This window comes from Astyanax mexicanus, chromosome 12, assembly GCF_023375975.1.
Source record: "Astyanax mexicanus isolate ESR-SI-001 chromosome 12, AstMex3_surface, whole genome shotgun sequence".
Lineage (NCBI taxonomy): Eukaryota > Metazoa > Chordata > Actinopteri > Characiformes > Acestrorhamphidae > Astyanax > Astyanax mexicanus.
In genome coordinates this window covers 50,359,551-50,368,533 of record NC_064419.1, presented here as the reverse complement: position 1 = coordinate 50,368,533, position 8,983 = coordinate 50,359,551, and the positions used below count along the sequence as shown (strand labels likewise).

The 8,983-nt window shown below is 33.1% G+C and overlaps 1 protein-coding gene across 1 annotated transcript in view; it reads right to left on the bottom strand.

Annotated features, from left to right (window-relative positions):
• Positions 1-4,860, bottom strand: part of LOC103047456 (uncharacterized) — a 27,769-nt gene extending 22,909 nt beyond the window's left edge. The window contains exons 1-2 of the mRNA XM_049485573.1: positions 4,772-4,860; positions 1-21 (exon numbers count right to left, since the gene is read on the bottom strand). The exon at positions 1-21 is cut by the window's left edge and continues 133 nt beyond it. The gene's annotated coding sequence lies outside the window, so the exon portion shown is untranslated. The remainder of the gene's footprint in view (positions 22-4,771) is intronic.
• Positions 4,861-8,983: the final 4,123 nt, after the last annotated feature.

Below are 8,983 nucleotides of genomic sequence, written 5' to 3'. Positions count from 1 at the left end.
CGCTGGCAGAATCAGACATTTCTGAAACACACAGAAAGAGACGATAAGAAAAAGACGTTCATCGCTATCTCGGTAACACAGGCGCCGTGCCGAGCCGAGCGTACACCCCCACTTATTACACACACATGAACACACAGCAGCACAAACCCAACTTTTACATCAACAATAAACAGAATAGTAAATAAAATAACATTGCTGTTCCCGTAAATGAGCTGCTGGAGCTCCTTCACAGCGTCAACCAGCAGCTCAGTTTCCTCTGCTGAGAAGAGTTTGTTGAACACGTCCAGGTAGCTGCACCGTTACAATAGCAATCCACCAAAGACAGAGCTCATCTGATCTACTCTTAAAGAGAATGATGAACAAGGGACGCGCTGATTTGTTTATTTTATGGACTAATTTATTCTGGGTGTATGTGAAAAGGTCCTAAAAATGAAACCCAGACAACTGAGGAGGAACAGAGATCTGTACTCTGGACCACTTTCAGCTTCAATACAGCTTTCACACTTCTCCAAACCTACTAAACTCAATAGTTTAGCTAGTGATGCTAGCGTGAAAAACATACTCAGGCTTTAGTTAACGTACTACACTAGGGTAGTGATGCTAGTGTGAAGACGCAGCCCAGTCCAGCATTATTCGCTCTGATGCCGTCCGGCAGAAGATACTGGAACATCCGAGCCTCCACTACTAGACTCTGCAACAGCTTCATCCACCAGGCAGTCAGACTTCTCAACACACAGAGACAGAGCTGCAACGATTATTCGCTATAATCAATAATGTCGATTATTTAAATTTGTCAACTACAAATTTAATTGTTGACTAATCGTTAATTTGTAACAGCACTGCATTACACAAAGTGCTGGGGACAGAAGTGCAATGGGAGATAATTGGGGTAAAAATGTCTCACTTACACAGTTTATACTCAACTTAGTTTGTGGGTGTCCAGAAGGTCCCAAACACAACAGATTACATATTAAATATCAGAACTCTCCATGTTTAAACAACGCTCAGATATTAAAAATGCCATTTAAATCTCATGTTCTGTTGTTTCTATCATTTTTAGAGATGGAGGACATGGCAGAAACAATTATTGACTAATCGACTAATTGAAAAAAATAATCGTCAGATTAGTTGACTACCAAAATAATCATTAGTCAAAGTCAAAGTGGTTTTTATTGTCATTTCAGCTATATACAGAGTACACAGTGAAACGAAACAACGTTCCTCCAGGGACCATGGTGCACATAAACACAGTGTAGACAAAACAATAAGTGCAACAGTACAAAAGTGCAGACAGACAATACAACACAATACAGACAAAGAATAATAAATAACAAGACAGTGTGCAAAAAGTGTGCAAAAAAGACCAGGTGAGGTAGTAATTACTCTATTACACAGTGTGCAATAGAGTCCAGTGAGGTAGAAGGGTTTTTAGTGCTTTCATTTTCTGGGGTAAGTTGCAGCCCTACACAGAGATAGAGCTGAACCCCCCCCACCCGACCTACAGAACTGAACAGAAACCCTCACCACACCCACACACACACACACACACACACACACAGAACTGAACTGAAGCCCCCACCACACCCACACACACACACACACACCCACACATAGTACTAAACTTTAACCCACACCACAAAAAACTTGCTCTGTCCTGTCTGATAAACTGTCTCGTCTGCTGAATGTATTGTATTTATTGTATTTATTGTAGTGTTATAGATCTATCGTTACTTCTTGCACTTTATGTTTGTTTATTGTGTTGTTGTTTTATGTTGGTTCTGGAGGTGTGTAATTTAGTTACACTGTGTTCCTGTACTCAGATATAATGAAAATAAAAAGCCTCTTCACTTGACTTGATTTCACATCACAGCATCTGCTTATTCGAGTAGATTCACTTTTAGTCCTGACTTTCTCTTCCCTGTGGGAAATTTCAAAATCAGGATCAGAAAGAGACCACCGCATGTTTCAGATCATCAGCGATCAGAACAGAAAGATACGAAACAGTGCAGTGAGACGCTCACAGTTAAAATTAGGAGTGACTTTAATATACAGAGCTAAACCTGAAAACCAGTCAGAGTTCAGGCTGAAGTAAAACCAGAGACGAGCCTAATTAAAACATCTGAGCCTAAACACAGACCAAAGTATAAACAGTGGATGGAAAATAAGAGTCACAAACCACCAAAAAACACTAAAGATAAACGAGCAAAAAGTACAACAAATATGAGAGATAAAAAGCCAAAATAGGTCATAAACAGAAATAAAGAACCAAATTAATAACGTTAAGTACTCAGCTGAATGGAATCAACACTCAGGTGAAGCTGATCTACCAATCAGGTGCTGATTGGCTGGCTGAGACACATGACTGAAAAGAGAATTCTGGGAGTTAGAGTTCATGAAGCTGGAAAAGCTTGTTGAGTAATTGGAAGGTGTGAAATCCTGCACTAAATTCTACAATAGGGTTTTAATTGTAAACTATTTTCCCAAAACATGACAAATAATATTAGATTTTACATCTGATCAATATTAGATTTTGAGTCCCGATCCGATACTTTAGCCATGCAGTAAAAAAATATATATTATTATTTAAAGAACGGTATCAAAACAGCCAATTTTAGCACAAAATAAACAAGGACTAAATAGTCATATTAATGATTTCCATTTAGATATGCATCTATTCTTAAATAAACCAACTAAACAATGTCACACAACAAGAATTCTGTGATCAATCATAATTAAGATCATTATTATTATATATTTTTAAAAGCTTGTATTTCCCTGGATGTGTGAGAGTGTGGTTTATTAGGTCTGTTCTACTGTATTTTACTGTATTATAATATATCAGGGTAGTTTTGATGATTTTTAAGTTAGAATATTGTAATGTTCTGAGTTACTGAGTTTAAATGGGAGCTTTAGTGGATGAAATAAACACTTGTGCAGCTGCAATTTTCACACAGGAAACATGCATGCTCTCTTGCACTAGTGAGTGCAAAAAAACACAAACACTCACAGGCGTTATAGATGATGTGAGGGTGGCTGTGAGTGTGAAGCTTCACATATATAGATAAAGGGGGGGTGAGAGGTGTGAACCACCTCCAGTTAAATATTTACCCGAGTTCCAGGTGCATTTCTGCTTCATAAAACTATTAATATTAATGATAAACTGAATATTTACCAAATTAAAATATTTTACTATGAATGTCATAAAAGCCCTTTCAGCGTTTTAACAGAGAAACAGACGATTCTTAGAGGTAAAATCTCTGTTTTCCAGCTGAAAGATACCGGGCTGTACAGGACTAGAATAGTAATGTTAGCTGAGCTAACTTAGCTTTAGCATCTGCTTTTTTTAGCAGTTTATAAATTTCACTCACATCTAACTAATCTACCAGAGCAGCAGATGCTCTACACCGTCACAGGGTTTGATGAAGCTGCTCTAATCCCTTAGTCTTTAACAGCTTTAGTTGATTTTACAATCGTGATAAATCAACCAGTGACTTTTTATGCAGAATTCGCAAAATTATTATAACGGCTTGCTGTTAAGCTTCTGTTTTGGGTAAATTTGTTTAGTAAGTTAATTTAAGACTTCATGTAAATGTGCTCTTTCCTATTGATTCCAGTAACAGGAGTGAGTATTGTGCCCCTGATTTATTGATTTATTAATGACAATAATAAATTAAATAATAAAAAAATTATAAACCAACAATTCCGTTTGTTCATCATTTATCCATTTGTTTAATAAATTGCATGATAATAAATTTGATCAATTTCAGATTTGGGTCTTCTTAAAAATATAGAAAAAAAGCTTAGCCTATTTTGGGAAAAAAAAGCAATGTGCATGCATATATATAGTGATTTTCTTGTCATGAATATCAATTACTTGAACATGCAGTCAATCTTTCTTTCTTAAATAAAGACTTTCTTGAGAGAAAATTAAAGGAATTAGTGGACTTGCTTTTAAACATGCTTTTTAAATCTCACATGAGTTTTGGTAACAGGACTGAGAAAAAAATTAAACATCTTTAGCATAGAAACCTTGTAAAATATTAAGTAAAGTTGTCTGAGTTTGATCAGCACATGGTTACAATATATCTGTTATTAGATTCAGAGTTACAACAAGCAAATGGTGTCCATTCACCGGCACGGACCCTGTACTTTTACTTTAGAAATGTTTTTAAATAAAGTACTTGCAGTACTTTAGTACTTTTGCTTAAATATGATGATTAAAAAACACTTTAACTTCTACTCAAGTCACTTTTTATACAGAGCACTTGTCCTTTTACTCCAGTACTTTATACCACTCTGCTGCCAGCACCACGTGTTTATGGGGGTTATCTGTATATCTGATCTGTGGTTTAGAAGCTTTTCCTAATGGTGGTTTTTGACTGGTACATATAAACCACAGTAGATGACATCATTAATATAAACATTAGGTAGAAAACATCAGCAGATTTTAAACAAAAGGAAAGAGCAAGTTCATCATAAATCCCTACAGTTTTTAAACATTTCGTATTATTTTAATTCTAAAGGATTTCAGTAGTGAGGCAAAGTCCATTAAAAAATATCACATTTTGGTTTTGAGGTCAAATACAGAGGAAAATAATAGTAAGTTTAATAATTCTGTAAAAGCTCGTTCAGCAACACAAAGAAAAAAAGCGCGAAAAATAAACTACAGTCTGTTCAGCAGCAGATAATCACACAGCTATCGATTACCCACCCACATTATCGATCGATTACCTATATTACCCATATAGATCTACAGTGCAGGAACACTTACCAGTAAATAGTCCTCTCCAAAAAGAAACACATCGGGCTGAATTTTATAAAATTTTATAAAATTGTATCCACACAGTCAACTCTCTCTCTCTCTCTGCGAATCTAAACACAGAAAAGGGAAATCCCGTCTTTACTCTCCACACACTTTCAGTTTGAAAATCCGCCCCTGCACATCTCTCTACATCTGTACCCACTCATTTATTTACCTACAAATCAGTTCCACTGCCTATTAATGTTCCCTCATAACAATAGATGGCTTTAAACAAAAAAACGAGCATACTGTATTATACTGTACATATTTTTTTATATTTTAAAACGTAATAGCATTGAATCTGCATTACACAAAACAATAAAAACAACTGCGTACGATGCAGCTAGAGGGCAGCAAACACACATTGTATATATTTACTTTACAGTGGCAATTCTATTGTGTATTAAATTTTATATCTTTTAAAAAGCAATATAATTTAAACCATATTACACAACATGTGTAATACAATGCCAATTCTATAGTACGGTTTAAAAATATATACATATAATGTAATATACAATAGATTTGGTAGTTTTTTTTGTTCTGTGTAATTCAGTTTAAATGCGATTAAATATTAAAATATATAAAATGTAATATCCAAAATAATTGGCACTATACTGTAAATATAAATGGTCTGTGTTTGCTGCCACCTAGTTGTGTCATACACAGTAGCTGAAATGCTTTTGAATTTGTGAATATATAAAATATAATATTTATTATAGAGTTGTACGCATTTTGCATAATATTAAACATCCCCGTTATTTGGATGTGTATAAATCCTAAGGATATAGATGTATTGTAAAAGCCCCGGAATCTCTTTATTATAAGATTATGCTGTAATTAAGAAATAAACATCTCATGTTAAAATAATATCATATTTATCTTTCTCATCATTTTAAACACATAGTTTATTTCATAACTACAACAGAACATTGCGGGTTTACAACATAAAAGGAAAGAAACTGAGAAAAATAAAACAAAAATACAAAAATACTTTAACTAAAATACCTGTAGTGCGCTGTTGACACCAGCCGCTGTGATTGGTCCGCTGAGCCTCGCGCTCCCGCCCACATTTTCCCGCCTTCGCGGAGCCGCCAATTAAAATAGGAATAGTGTTTAATAGTGTTTAAATAGGAAATAGATTTATACAAGCTAACCTTCATTCCCTATAAAAATATAAACTTTAGTCTGTAAATGTTTAATTTAAAGCTACATAACAGTATCTAATAAGCAACATTTTATTTAAAAAAGTCTAAAAAAGCAAAGTTTTTACTTTTACTTATATATGAATATTTTCTAAATGCATCAGATTCCAGAAATCTTTGCAGCTTTTCTCTGTAAAATGAACCTGTAATTTAGCAGTGATGGATAATACTAAACAGGAATCCTAACACAGCAGTAATTTTTACTCCATGCTTTACCAGAACATTTAAACACATCATTAAAAAAATCGCTCATACACTGAACTAAGTATTGGTCATCGTAAAGTTTCAGTGCAATTTTTGGACCATTTCAGGCTAAATTTGAACATAGAAAATTGGGTATAAAACTTCATTATTTCATTTTTATTTTTCAATTTTCTTTGTTAAGGAAGAAACTAATCTGTTCTTCCGATTAGTTTTTCATTTCTGCATTTTGCTAACAGAATTGAAAAAAATGTAGCATCTCTCAATTTTTTTTTAAATTATTATTATTTTTTTTTAGATTTCTCCATTTTTGCATCTTGTAGGAAAATATGATGGTATAATGCAACTTACTTTTGTTACAAGATATAAAAAAAAATAGACAATTGGAAAAAATCATGAAAACCAATTTCTTCTATACTACACCAAATGGTAAGAATTAAATAAAAAAGAAGTTTTATCGTCAATCTTCTATTTTCAAATTTAACCTTAAATTGTCAGATAATTGGATTGATGAACGTTACACTGACCCATATCACACAAACACCCAATCTCTCTGTCTGTATATCTATCTCTATATCTGTCTCTCAATCTGTTTATCAATTTAATTCTATGTGTGTATCTATCTTAAAAACGATTAGTATTTAATATATGTTTAAATATTTTTCATTGAAAAGCAATACAAAAATACTTAAAGTTTATTTAATTTATGAAATAGTAAAACCCTTGTTATTTTTATACTACAAATATCTCATTTATTAAAGCTGTAAAAAGGTAATAAATAAAGGAGATATTTCTTTGTAAAATGTAAACATTTTAATAAAGATACCCATGAGAAAAACACATATAATACAGTAATAAACAGGTTCTGTGCAGTAAAACAGGATGTGACATCACAGCCAGTGAGCTCAAAAAATGTACCCGAACGTTTCCCCCCTAAACTTTACTTTAATTTATTATACAGCCAAAAACTACCTTAACTTTTATAATACGACCGTTTTATCAAACTCTTTATATTTCTGTTACTGTCTCTTAAAGACTTTTATATGTAAGTTTTATTATCTCTCTTCTGATTGGCTCCTTTAGACTGCGCCAGGCTGAAACACTCACTTATAATATTAATGTAAACGAGCACTATAGAAAAGGAAGATTTATGTTAGATTATGTTCACACAGCAGGTAAAATCAGCTAAAACCTGATATTTCTGGTTTATTCTGACTGGGGACAGTTTTTGTTTTTAATTGAGTTTATAATTATTTTACTGGTTTGTAAATCTCCTAATGGGTTAATGGGTTAAACCGCACCTACATACATTTCAGACAGTCTGACAGAATTTGCTCCGAATCCTGTGTAAAGATCATCAGGAGCTGCTTTACTGAATAATATTCCCAGAATATTCAATAATAAAAAATGTACTTAATTTTTTTATTTGATTGATTTTGTTGTTCTTGTTTTTTTTAATCATTTTTAAATCTATTTTATTCTATATTTTATTTTAATATAAATGTCTTTTATTATTGTTACTTTTTTTTTATAATTGTTACTTTTTAATTGTTTTGTTTGTTTTATATAACTTTTATATTTTGCTGTTTTATTTTATTTTATTGTCAAGCACTTTGAGCTGCATTTTTATGTATGAAAGGTTTTTATTATTATTACTTTTTTTTTATTATTATTATTAAATGTGACTCAGTCTGAACAGCCAGATCATAATTAACATGATGTTTTAAGTCAAAGATAAAATGAAATGGACAAGCAAGGTGAAAAATCTTATGAATATTAGAACTGATGTCTCTAATTGAACCGATTAGTGTTTCTAATGGAATAATGTTAGTGGTTGGTGTGGCACAGTGGATAACACCACTGCATGCCATGGAGCTACCACATTATTTCATACCTGTCAAGTTTTAGATTTAAAAATAAGGGATATTTTCCTCTGTACGTTTAAAGCCGTCCCACCAGCCCAACGAAGGTTCAGTATCTCTTACATTTTAAGACAGGTTTACAAAAAATCTAAAATAACCACATGTGAACCTTTTACACACTACAATTAGATTATCAGAATCTGAAATGTTGTGGACATTCCTACATATGTCATTCTTTTAATACAGCCAAATTAAAAACCCTTTTCTATATCTTTAAAAAAAGTTAAGATTTCATGTTTTTTTGCCATAAATGCACTCTTTTATATGATATATTTTTTATTTATTTAATGGATTTAAAATTGAACAAAGAGTGCACAAATTCTGCAAAATTACTGTTGGTGACCTAAAAATAGTATCATGAGATTTTACTAAAAGGACATGGACCAGATATGTTTAATCAGTAAAAATTAGTCCTAATGGGCCTACTAAATTAATAATTTTTAATTAATACTTCTTTCTTTTGATTACTCCACCCCTGATCAGTTCAGTTAATTTCGGTCCTCTCCACATTTCTAGTTAAACTGAGTCACAAGCTGTATTTTTTATTTTAAAAGGTTTAATCTGTGTGTTTTATTTCGGAGTATTTTTAAGCAGCTATCAGAAAAATCTCATCACAGTTTCCATGATTAGCCAACCGTTACCTTTCTTTAAGAAAAATCACTGTATATCCAGATCTGTTTTAACATCAGCAGCTCCGACTAGCTGCATGAACTCACAGCGACGGGGGGGGGGGGGGGGGGGGGCTTGGGGCTTCCCCACACTGACCCTCCTTTACAAGCTGATTGGCTGTTTCTCCTGAAAGGCGGGACTTTCTCCTTGAACCGGCTCCACGATTGGTTAAGAGACACAGAGCG